At 51.1% G+C, this 12018-nt stretch overlaps 1 long non-coding RNA gene across 3 annotated transcripts; it reads left to right on the forward strand.

Annotated features, from left to right (window-relative positions):
- LOC110261129 lies at positions 559 to 8059 on the forward strand. 3 transcript variants are annotated; one of them, XR_002344960.1, is made up of 3 exons: positions 559 to 826; positions 3773 to 3883; positions 6551 to 8059. It is a non-coding gene; the product is annotated as an uncharacterized LOC110261129 (long non-coding RNA). The 3 variants fall into 3 exon arrangements; XR_002344961.1 differs by having other exon boundaries at positions 561 to 662; positions 7629 to 8059; XR_002344959.1 differs by having other exon boundaries at positions 568 to 826; positions 7629 to 8059.

Raw genomic sequence — 12018 nt, forward strand, 5'->3', positions numbered from 1 at the left:
TTGCTCTGTGACTTTGGGCCAGTCTCTTCCCTTCAGTGTCCCCACCTCTATGGTAGGGATTGGGCCAGATGATCTCTTACCCTTCAAGCTTTGGGAGTTGGTAGTTCCGAAAGGGAACTTCCAAGTGGGCAAGAGGGCAAGGTGGAGCCAGAGTGAGGAAAGGACAAAATTTTCCAGCATCCCTGCCCTAGCCCTTAGTGGGTAGACTGGCAGGCTCCCCTTTGCCCTATAAGTTGTGAGGCCAATAGAGCAGGTGATGCTTAGTCTCAGCCTGAAATACTCGCTGGTCACTGGGGGTCACTAAAATCTGAGTGCCAGGAGTGCCTGAGGACAGGCAGACAGGGGACATTTGCTCTGGGAGAGCAGATCCCAGGGGGCAACAGGGCAACAGGGCCACTGGCTTCTGGAGTCACACCTCCTAGTTCCCACCCACCCACCCTGGGCCCCCACCTCCTCACTCAGGGTCAGTTTATCTGGGCACCAGGCCTGATCTGGGGCCCGGGATAGGGCTATTTCTAGATGTCCTCCTTGTCTCCTTGGCCTGGGCCTCCTGCCAACTCAGGGCACTCACACACATAGCGTGCACATGCACACACACAGACCCACTGCCTCTCACTCATTGAACTTGACTGCTGCTTGCTTGGTGCCTGACCCTGTGCAAGGTACGGACAACCAACAGATATCCCAGACTTGATGCTACCCTTTTGAGAGATGGGAGAACTGGATGCCTCCACAGATTATGACGATACAGGAAGACTATCACTGTCCCAGAGGGCTGTACACAGACCCGAAGACCAGAGCAGAAGCAGCTCATTCTGCCAGGAAGGTCAGGAAAGGCTTTATGTAGAAGATACCCTTTGGGAGTTCCCTGGTGGCTCAGCAGGTTAAGGATCCAGTGTTGTCACTGCTGTGGTTCAGCTTATTGCTATGGCTCGGGTTTGATCCTTGGCCTGGGAAGGATCAAACTGCATACTGAAGGTGTGACTCTCCCCCCACCCCGTCCCCAAAAAAGAAGAAGAAAATATTCTTTGGGCTGGGTCTTGAAGAATCCATCAGTGTCTGCCTTGTGTGGGGAGTGGAACTGAGAAGGCAGAGGAAGAGGGGATGGTTAAGCCTGGATGAGATTTTCCTGCTGAATGATCCGGGATGAGGGCAGAGGGTAGAAGTGGCAAGTGATAAGACTGAAGAATAAGAGCTCCCGTCATGGTGCAGCAGAAATGAATTCAGCTAGGCACCATGAGGTTGCAGGTTCGATCCCTGGCTTTGCTCAGTGGGTTAAGGATCCGGTGTTGCTGTGAGCTATGGTGTAGGTCGCAGACGTGGTTCAGATCTGGTGTGGCTGTGACATAGGCCGGCAGTGTAGCTTTGATTGGACCCCAAGCCTGGGAACATTCGTATGCCGAGGGTGCGGCCCTAACAAAAAAAAAAAAAAAAGAAAAAAAGAAAAAAGAAAGACCGAAGGATAGTTTAGAGCCAGAGAGGAAAAGGCCTTGCCCATCATGGAGGAGGCTGGCCTTTCTTCGCGAGGGAATGGAGAGCCATTGAAAGTTTGGGGCAAGGCAGGGCCAGGATCTGAGTCTTATTAAGGAAAGGGTTTTCTGGCTTTCGTGTAGAGGCTGGACCAGGGACTGGTTAGGAGGCTGTGGCAGCTGTCCCAGTCTGCTCATCCATGCCTGCGGCCAGCAGGAAGGGGAAGAGGAGAGGGGACATGCCTCTCCTAACTAAAGGCATGCTCTGGCAGCTGCACCCATCCCCTCTCTCTGGGTCAGGTGTCAGCTACTCCGCCCCAAGGCTGGGAGATAGTCATTATTTTGGATAGTGCCTGTAAGCTGAGAAAAAGGATAGGATGGGAGTTCCCGTCGTGACTCAGGGGTAACGAACCCAGCTAGAATTCATGAGGATGCAGGTTCAATCCCTGGCCTCACTCAGTGAGTTAAAGACCCTGCGTTGTGTGGCTTGGATCCTGTGTTTTTGTGGCTGTGGTGTAGGCCAGTAGCTGCAGTGCCAATTTGACCCCTAGCCTGGGAACGTCCATAGGCCATGGGTACGGCCCCAAAAAAGGCACACACACACCAAAAAAAAAAAAAAAAAGAAAGAAAGAAAGAAAGAAAGAAGAAAAGAAAAAGGAGAGAATGGATATCAGGGACCGGGAGGCCTCTGACATAATGGTTTGAAGTCTCTCTCTGAAATTGGACTTCCGGAGTCTTGCCTCAGCACTTACACAATTCCCAGCCGTTTGGGCAAATTATTAGCCCTCTCTGGGCCTCAGTTGTCTTCTGAGCTAACATACCAAGTCTTAGAGTCAAGCCTGGTGCATAGTGAGGCCTAGGGTTGTCTTTTGCCTCTTTGGTGTGGGGGAGTTGGGGGACACTTGTGTCCTGAGTTCCCTGGCAGAGCTGAGGCACCCATAGGGGCTGATGTATGGCTAGGGCACCCAGGACTATTTAGCCCCTTCCCTTAAACCTCATGGTTTAGGCGTTCCTGTTGTGGCTCAGTGGTTAACAAATCCGACTAGGAACTATGAGGTTGCGGGTTCGATCCTTGGCCTTGCTTAGTAGGTTAAGGATCCAGCGGTGCCGTGAGCTGTGGAGTGGGTTGCAGACGTGGCTCAGATCTGGTGTTGCCATGGCTATGGTGTGGGCCAGTGGCTACAGCTCCGATTGGACCCCTGGCCTGGGAACCTCCATATGTTGTGGGTGCAGCCCCAGAAAAGACAGCAAACAAACAAACAAAAACCTTACGGTTTAGCAGAGAACAGGGCCTGGGGGCCCTGGGAAAAGAAAGGTCAATTTTGGAGGGAGTTCAAGAACAAACATGGCCCAAGAAATTATACCTATGGACACAGAATCTTTGGAGGTAGCACAGCCTGGAGCCCCTCCCCCTCGAAAGATGGCAAATCCCCCAGCACCAGGAGGAGGCAGTGAGTTTTTTTGTTTGTTTGTTTGTTTTTTGCTTTATTTAGGGCCACACCTGCGGCATATGGACGTTCCCAGGCTAGGGGTCGAATAGGAGCTACAGCCACCATCCTACGCCGCAGCCACAACAACATGAGATCTGAGCCTTGTCTGCGACCTACACCACAGCTCACGGCAATGCCAGATCCTTAACCGGCTGAGCGAGGGCAGGCGGCGAACCTTCATTCTCATGGATCCTAGTTGGGTTCCTTAACTGCTGAACCCTGAAGGGAACTCTGGAGGCAGTTAGTTTTTTGTTTTTTGTTTTGTTTTGTTTTTGTCTTTTTGCCATTTCTTGGGCCGCTCCCGTGGCATATGGAGGTTCCCAGGCTAGGGGTCGAATCGGAGCTGTAGCCACCGGCCTACGCCAGAGCCACAGCAACATGGGATCCAAGCTGCATCTGCGACCTACAGCTCACGGCAACGCTGGATCCTTACCCACTGAGCAAGGGAAGCGATCGAACCCGAAACCTCATGGTTTCTAGTCAGATTCGTTAACCACTGCGCCACTACAGGAACTCCAGGCAGTTAGTTTTGAGTCAGGGGCGCTTGACGCCGAGGCTTAGGGCTCAGACTCACAGATGCTATGTGACCCCAGGCCTCCAGCCACCATTGCCCCTCTCTGGGACCTGCGTCTTCCCATTTGGAAGCTGGGGTTTACTTATTCCTGCCCCTCTGCTGGGTAACTGTGAAGATGAGAGGTGGGTCCTGGCTCTGAACTGGGATCTCCTGGGAAAGCGGGGCATTGCCGTTCCCTCCTGATGTCACGCTTATCTGTCCTGCCTTCGTCCTCATTCAGCCTGTGCCCCCTTTCCCAGGCTACTGGCTGTGAAACAGGGTGAGAGACGTGCTGACGTAGGATGGAGAGAAGAGCCTAGAAGGCCTGGCGTGGGAAGAAGATACAGCAACTTCAGGGGAAAGGCAGAGCGGTAAGAGGGAGGGTTCGAGGGCAGGGACCAGAAGCTTGGCAGGGGAGTGGGGAGGTTCTGGGGGGGCACCTGTTCTCCCCCTATTCAGGCCCAGATCGGGAGCCTGCTGAGGGCAGGCACTGGGTCTCATTCATCCCTCTGTCCCCTTCCAGGACATCGCATAGGCCCCCCACAGAAAACAGGTCTGCTCTCAGGGTTCGTTGGTTGCCTCAGGGCCCACCCCAGGCCTCCATGAAGCCCCCCATTCAGACTCTGCTTAGAGGAAGATCTGAAAAGCAGCCCTAGGAGGAAAGCAATGCCCTGGGAGGTAGTGAACCCGAGCAGGACCCTACGGGCCTCCTGGACACAAGCTTTTCTATGTCTCCCATTTCTTGTGTTTAGGAAATACTATGTTTCAGCCTCCACGACCCACCCTGGTTTCCAAAGGGCAGGTTCAAACAGTGGCTACTCAGGGAGGGGAAGGGATGCAGAGACGGGAAGAACCATCAAGAAGCAACAGTGCAGCCTTGGAACAGGGTCCTGCTTCCTCCTCAAGGAATATATATAACCATATCTTTGAGTTCTTCTGCAGAACTAACACCCCAACACATGAAAACTAGAGAGAAGAACCACCACAACCAGTCCTGGGCCACATAACACCAACTTTGAAGAAGAATACAAGCCTTCACCTACCCTGATCCTTAACCTTACCTATTTTCTTTTTTTTTTTTTTCTTTTTTTCTTTTTTTTCTTTTTGCCATTTCTTGAGCCACTCCCATGGCATATGGAGGTTCCCAGGCTAGGGGTCTAATGAGAGCTGTAGCCACCGGCCTATGCCAGAGCCACAGCAACGTTGGATCCGAGCGGCATCTGCAACCCACACCACAGCTCATGGCAACGCCGGATCATCAACCCACTGAGCAAGGGCAGGGACCGAACCCGCAACCTCATGGTTCCTAGTCGGATTCGTTAACCACTACACCACGATGGGAACTCCAACCTTACCTGTTTTCTACTCCCAAACTATAAAACCATTTCCTATTCTTTCCCAAGGGAGGCCATAGTTTTTTGTTTTGTTTTGTTTTTCTTTTTAGGGCCGCAACTAGCACCAATGGCATATAGAAGTTCCCAGGAGAGGGGTCGAATCAGAGCTATAGCTGCCGGCCTACACCACAGCCACAGCAATGCCAGATCCAAGCTGCGACTGCAAACTACATGGCAGCTCATGGCTACGCCGGATCCTTAACCCACTGAGCAAGGCCAGGGATGGAACCTACATCGTCCTGGATGCTCAGTCAGGTTCATAACCCACTGAGCCACAATGGGAACTTCTGAGGGCACAGTCTTTAAGGCATTAGCCTGTTGTGGCCTCCTTTGCCTGACAAAGCAATAAAGCTTTTTTTTTCCTCCTTCACCTAAAACTCTTGTCTCCATGTTTCTATTCAGCACTGGTGGACAGAGGCCAAGTTTTGGCAACAGCAGGAGACTGGGTCCCAGGCAAGGGATCCTTGTTGTCTTGCTTTGTGACCTGGGACAAATCACTGTCCTCTGGGGCGGTCTTGCTATCTGAATAGCATGAGGGCCGCTATGGTTTGAGAGCCATCTTACACCAGAGAATCCTGTCTTTAAACAAATTCTGGAGTTCCCATAGTGGCGCAGCGGGAACAAATCCGACTAGGAAACATGAGGTTGCGGGTTCAATCCCTGGCCTCACTCAGTGGGTTAAGGATCTGGTGTTGCTGTGAGCTGTGGTGTAGGTCGAAGATGCGGCTCAGATTCTGTGTTGCTGTGGCTGTGGTGTAGGCCAGCAGCTGCAGCTTTGATTGAACCCCTAGCCTGGGAACCTCCACATGCCATAGGTGCGGCCCTAAAAAGCAAAAAACAAACAAAAAACCCCCCCAGAAAACAAATTCTTAGGTAAATGTCCAGGAGATGAAAAAAGTGAAAGCGTGCTGCACTGGTGGCACTGGGAAGGAGCCTGGAAACTACTTGTGTGGCCCTGGGGTCCAGCAAGGCCACTGTAAAGAGTGCCGCAATGGATGATGGATGCCTGCATCTCTGGGCCTGGCAGGCCTGGGGTGGGGATGGGGATGTGGGGAGATGGGTGTCTACATGGCTTTGGCAAAGAGAGGGCAGAGCCCCTCCCCAGGTTGCCCTGGGAACTGACCACATCCACGAAGATACAGCAGCCATCCCACCCCCACTCCTGGGATCCCTGGGCTGGAAGGGAGGCGCCCCAGAGAAAGCCCCCAGATTCCACGGCCTCTGGGTGCTTAACAGGGTTTGGAGTCCTGAGTAGGACAATGAGGTGAGGAGAAATGAGGTGGAACCACGAGAGAGATTTGGCTTCAGGAGACTCCTGGCAACAACGGGTTAAGTGATCTGGAGACCTTCTCTGGGTCCCAGTTTCCCCAGAGGGATGAAAACGAAGATATCCTTTCTTATCTTGTGACTGGAGGAAGGATGGGGGTGGGGTTGGAGATTGTGCTGTGGGAGCCGAGTTTCCCAGGAGAGATGAAATCCTGCCTCCCAGGAGAGATGGAATCCTGCCTGAAATTCAGAGGCGGTGAGGGTGGGAGTGGTTATCAGAGGCATGGAGGAGGTGGGGCGGGTGAGGCAGGGGGACCGGAAGACTAACTTTTGAGCCTGGGCTCTGCCACTAAATTGGTGTGTGTTGTCCCCTCTCAGTGTTAGCGGGACTTATGTACAGAGAAACGAGACACCAAGGCTTTTACCAGGAAGCAGCGTTTATTCGCTGGGGCACTGGCTCAGCAGGTTAGCATTCAGAGGCTGAGCCCCGAACGGAGCGGGATGCCGCTTTATATACCCCACTTGTTTTCCCACTACGTCTGTTTCTTTGTCCCCCCTTATCAGGTATACTATTAATTTGGGGCACACAGCTATAGATGCGCCTGCGCTCATGGATATAGGTTATACTACATTACTATAGAACTACGCATGCGCGCACAGCTCTCGGAGGCGCCTTCCCTTTGATCTAGGAGGGCCCGGCCCCCACCCACTACATCGGGGACGCAATTTCCCTTTCTAAGGGGACTGGATGCTCCCAGATGCAAGAGTCAGTGACTGGAGTCCGACTGGGGCAGGCCAGGGTCCCTTTGTGCAGAGCCCGGAGCGGCCGTCACAGGCAGTGGGAACCCGAGGGCCAGGTAGGACGCAAGTGCTGAAGGGAACTTAAGGGTCATAACATCCAACTTTTGGGGCTTACAGAAGGGCACCAGTTGCCCAAGGTCCCAGGATGGATTGAGGGCAAAGCCAGGACAACTAACTCCAGACCACCTGATTTGGCTTCTCCTCACAAGAAGCCCCGATTGGGAGATGCAGGAGCAAAAAAAGCAGGGAACTGGGGAGACTGACTCCCTGATCCCTGAGGGGTGGGGAGGGTAGAGGTGACAAGCATGGAGATGGTGATACACTGCGTAAGCCCAGCCAGAGTGCCTTCCTCTCCTCTCTCCCCGGAACTGGTGATCTGGGAGGTTTACTGTTGCCCTTCTTATCTTCCTGTAGGTGCTCCAATTAGACCCCTAGCCTGGGAACTTCCACATGCCACCTGTGTGGTCTTAAAAAGACAAAAAAAAAAAAAAAAAAAAAAAGGCATGCATCTCTAGCTCAGACATCTTTTAATATTGATACTGTAATAAAGACAATCATCTCTGTTTCTGCCGTCTGCTGACTATCCTGGGGTTGCTCACGGAAAGCAGTCCAGGCGATGTTGCATTATAATCCTCTTTCTTCTTCATTTCACAAGAGGCCCTGAGAGCTCTGGGTCGACAGTGCCTGACAGGTGCTGGCACAACGCCATGGCAACAACTGACCAAGCAGTTTCTCTGGAGCAGACAGCCTGGGTCCAAATCGCAGCCTCCTTGCTAGCTGTGTGATCTCAGACAGGTGACTTAACTTTTCTGTGTCTCAGTGTCCATGTTTGTAAAATGGCAATGTCACAATATCCATCTTATGAAGTTGTCAAGACTAAAAGAGTTAATATTTATAAAGTCTTAGAAGATGATGGAACATGATAGTGTATGAAAATAGAATGTGTACATGTATGTGTAACTGGGTCACCATGCTGTACAGTAGAAAAAAAAAAGTTGTATTGGGGAAATAACTATTAAAAAAATTGAAAATAAATAAATAAATAAAAAATAAAGTCTTAGAAGTGCCTAGCATGTGGTAACTGTTCAACAAGCATTCGGTGTTTTTTCTTTTTCTTTTTTGTTCTTTTTTGTTGTTGTTTTTGGGGCTGAGCTTGTGGCATATGGAAGTTTCCAGGCTAGGGGTCACATCAGAGCTATAGCTGCTGGCCTACACCACAGCCACAGCAAGGCAGAATCTGAGCCGCATCTTTGACCTACACCACAGCTCATGGCAACACCAGATCCTTAACCCACTGAGCAAGGCCAGGGATCGAACCCACAACCTCATGGTTCCTAGTCAGATTTGTTAACCACTGAGTCACGACGGGAACTCCCTTAGACTCTAGTCAACAGAAATTGAGAAGAGGCCAGACAAGAAATCCAGGTGAGACTTTGTCGGGATTCAAGGCTTTATTGAGACTTGAGTTACAGCACGATGGAGTGAAAACGATCAACAGATTCCCTTGCTCGCTCCCTGGGTTGAGGAGGCGGCACTGTCAGGCACTGTCGACCCAGAGCTCTCAGGGCCTCTTGTGAAATGAAGAAGAAAGAGGATTATAATGCAACATCGCCTGGACTGCTTTCCGTGAGCAACCCCAGGATAGTCAGCAGACGGCAGAAACAGAGATGATTGTCTTTATTACAGTATCAATATTAAAAGATGTCTGAGCTAGAGATGCATGCCTTTTTTTTTTGTCTTTTTAAGACCACACAGGTGGCATGTGGAAGTTCCCAGGCTAGGGGGGTCTAATTGGAGCTATTGCTGCCGGCCACAGCCACAGCCACAGCAATGTGGAATCCAATTCCTGTCTGAAAATTACACCACTGGAGTTCCCTTGTGGCACAGTGGAAACAACTCTGACTGGGATCCATGAGGTTGCAGGTTCGATCCCTGGCCTTGCTCAGTGGGTTAAGGATCCGGCATTGCCGTGAGCTGTGGTGTAGTCGCAGACATGGCTCGGATCTGGTGTTGCTGCGGCTGTGGCTGTGGCTGGCAGCTACAGCTCTGATTAGACCCCTAGCCTGGGAACCTTCACATGCTTTGGGTGTGGCCCTAAAATGACAAAAGACAAAAGACAAAAAAAAAAAAATTACACCACAGCTCATGGCAACGCCAGATCCTTAACCCTCTGAGCAAGGCCAGGGATGGAGCCCACATCTTCATAGATACTAGTGGAATTTGTTACCACTGAGCCACAACGGGAACTCAGACATATTCCTTTTTTTTTTTTTTAATCTTTTTACAAATAAAAATGTCATATGTGTAATGAAGGCATTTTCACTGACAACAGTGTACCTGGTCGGATAATGGACAGTCCACCAAGTGGCCAGTTATCTTGGAGACTTTCGAATTAACTGCAGTGAAGAGAAACCTGCCCTGCCAGTGAGTCATGGGCATCCAACTGGCCTCCATTAGGAACAAAAGTTTTTTTTTTTTTTCTTTGTCTTTTTGCCTTTTCTAGGGCCACTCCTGCAGCACATGGAGGTTCCCAGGCCAGGGGTCAAATCGGAGCTGTGGCTGCTGGCCTACACCATAGCCACAGCAATGTGGGATCTGAGCTACGTCTGCAACTCACATCACAGCTCACGGCAACGCTGGACCCTTTAACCCACTGAGCAAGGTCAGGGATGGAACCCACAACCTCATGGTTCCTAGTCGGATTTGTTAACCACTGCACCACGACGGGAACTTCTAGGAACAAAAGATTTACAGATAACCAGATTTACAGAAAATTTACAGAAAACCATTTCTTTTCTTTTCTTTTTTTCAAGCTCGGGGTTGAATCAGAGCTGCCGGCCTGCCTACATCACAGCCACAGTCATAGCAACTCCAGATCTGAGCTGTGTCGGCAACCTATGCTGCAGCTCATGGCAACACCAGATCCTGAACCCACTGAGCGAGGCCAGGGATCGAACCCGAAACCTGATGGTTCCTAGTCCGGTTCGTTAACCACTGAACCATGACGGGAACTCCCAGAAAACCATTTCTATGGGAAGATGCGGGCTTACTGGAATCACTCCTCTGATACACTTTCCAGAGTTCCCTATGGGCCCACCCTTGAGAGTGGCTGTTCTTTTGTTTTGCCCACTAACGGCAGCCTAAGAGGGAGTATTTCAGAGAGCTCTGAAATAGCACCCCAAAGAGGAAAGGGGAACTATCATGATATAAGTCCTAAAAGTGAAGGGGGAGGCCCACGCAGCCAGGCACACATTTTACGGACGTTTGCTGCCGGTCCCGTGAAGGTTGCTACTAGTTACCAATATCAGTCATCATTGATGGATTTTAGTGTTTTTTCTAGATATGAGGAAATGCAAGAATTAGCATAAAATCTTCTCCTGGGAGTTCCCGTTTTGGCGCAGTGGTTAATGAATCCGACTAGGAACCATGAGGTTGCGGGTTCGATCCCCGCCCTTGCTCAGTGGGTTAACGATCCGGCGTTGCCGTGAGCTGTGGTGTAGGTTGCAGACACGGCTCGGATCCTGTGTTGCTGTGGCTCTGGCGTAGGCTGGTGGCTACAGCTCCGATTCGACCCCTGGCCTGGGAACCTCCATATGCCGCGGGAGCGGCCCAAGAAATAGCAACAACAACAACAACAACAACAACAAAAGACATGAAAAAAAAAAAAATCTTCTCCTGAAAATATCTATCTAAAGGCCCGTTCTTCCAGTTTTCCCAGAGTACAGCGTGTCTCACTCCTGGTCTCCCCGCTAAGCTCCACTCAGGGGGTGGGTTCGATCACTGGCCTTGCTCAGTGGGTTGCCATGAGGTGTGATGTAGGTCCCAGATGCGGCTCGGATCTCACATTGCTGTGGCTGTGTGGGTAGGCCGGCAGCTACAGCTCCGATTCGACCCCTGGCCTGGGAACCTCCATGTGCCACAGGAGCAGCCCTAGAAAAGGCAAAAAGACAAAACAAAACAAAAAAACTTTTGTTCCTAATGGAGGCCAGTTGAATGCCCAGGACTCACTGGCGGGGCAGGTTTCTGCGGGTCGGCAGCTGCAGTGGCTCATGCTCCACTCCAGGTAGAGGCTGATGGCAAGGGCCAAACTTCAGTTCACAGTTCTATTGTCATTGTTGAAGGGTTCCCATTGTGGCTCAGCCAGTTACAAGCCCGACACAAGCGTTCCTGTTGTGGTTCAGTGGGTTAAGAACCTGACTAGTAACCCTGAGGATGTGGATTTGATCCCTGGCCTTGCTCAGTGGGTTCAGAATCTGGCGTTGCCACAACCTATGGCGTAGGTTTTGCCAATGCAGCTCGGATCTGGTGTTGCTGTGGCTGCAGTGTAGGCTGGCCGATTAGATCTCTAGCCTGGGAACTTCCATATGCTGTGAGTTTGTGCCACCCCAAAGAGACAAACCAAACCAAACAAAAAACCGACAGTATCCATGAGGATAGGAGTTCAATCCCTGGCCTTGCTCAGTGGGTTATAGATCTGGTTTGAAGATACGGGTCAGATCTGGCCTTCCTGTGGCTGTGGTGTAGGCCAGCAGCTGCCACTCCCATTTGATGACTAGCCCCGGGATGCGGCAGATGTGGCCTTAAAAAGAAAGAGAAAAAAGAAAAGATATATTGTCATTGCTGAAAAAGATTCCAAAACCACAGAGCTATTTGTGACCTGGCCATGTCCCCAAGGAAGGCATGTGATGTGTCTCCTTGTTTTGAAAATACTTCCCATAGTGGAGAGGACTTCCCCAGGAAGTAATGAAACCAAGTTCCCTTTCCAGTTTATGATTAATCTCTCTATCCAAAACTTTATTCTTGGAGTTCCTGTCGTGGTGCAGTGGTTAACGAATCCGACTAGGAACCATGAGGTTGTGGGTTCGGTCCCTGCCCTTGCTCAGTGGATTAAGGATCTGGCGTTGCCGTGAGCTGTGGCGTAGGTGGCAGACGCGGCTCAGATCTGGCGTTGCTATGGCTGTGTTGTAGGCCGGTGGCTACTGCTCAGATTAGACCCCTAGCCTGGGAACCTCCATATGCCGAGGGAGTGGCCCTAGAAAAGGCAA

This window comes from Sus scrofa, chromosome 6 (genome assembly GCF_000003025.6).
Source record: "Sus scrofa isolate TJ Tabasco breed Duroc chromosome 6, Sscrofa11.1, whole genome shotgun sequence".
NCBI lineage: Eukaryota > Metazoa > Chordata > Mammalia > Artiodactyla > Suidae > Sus > Sus scrofa.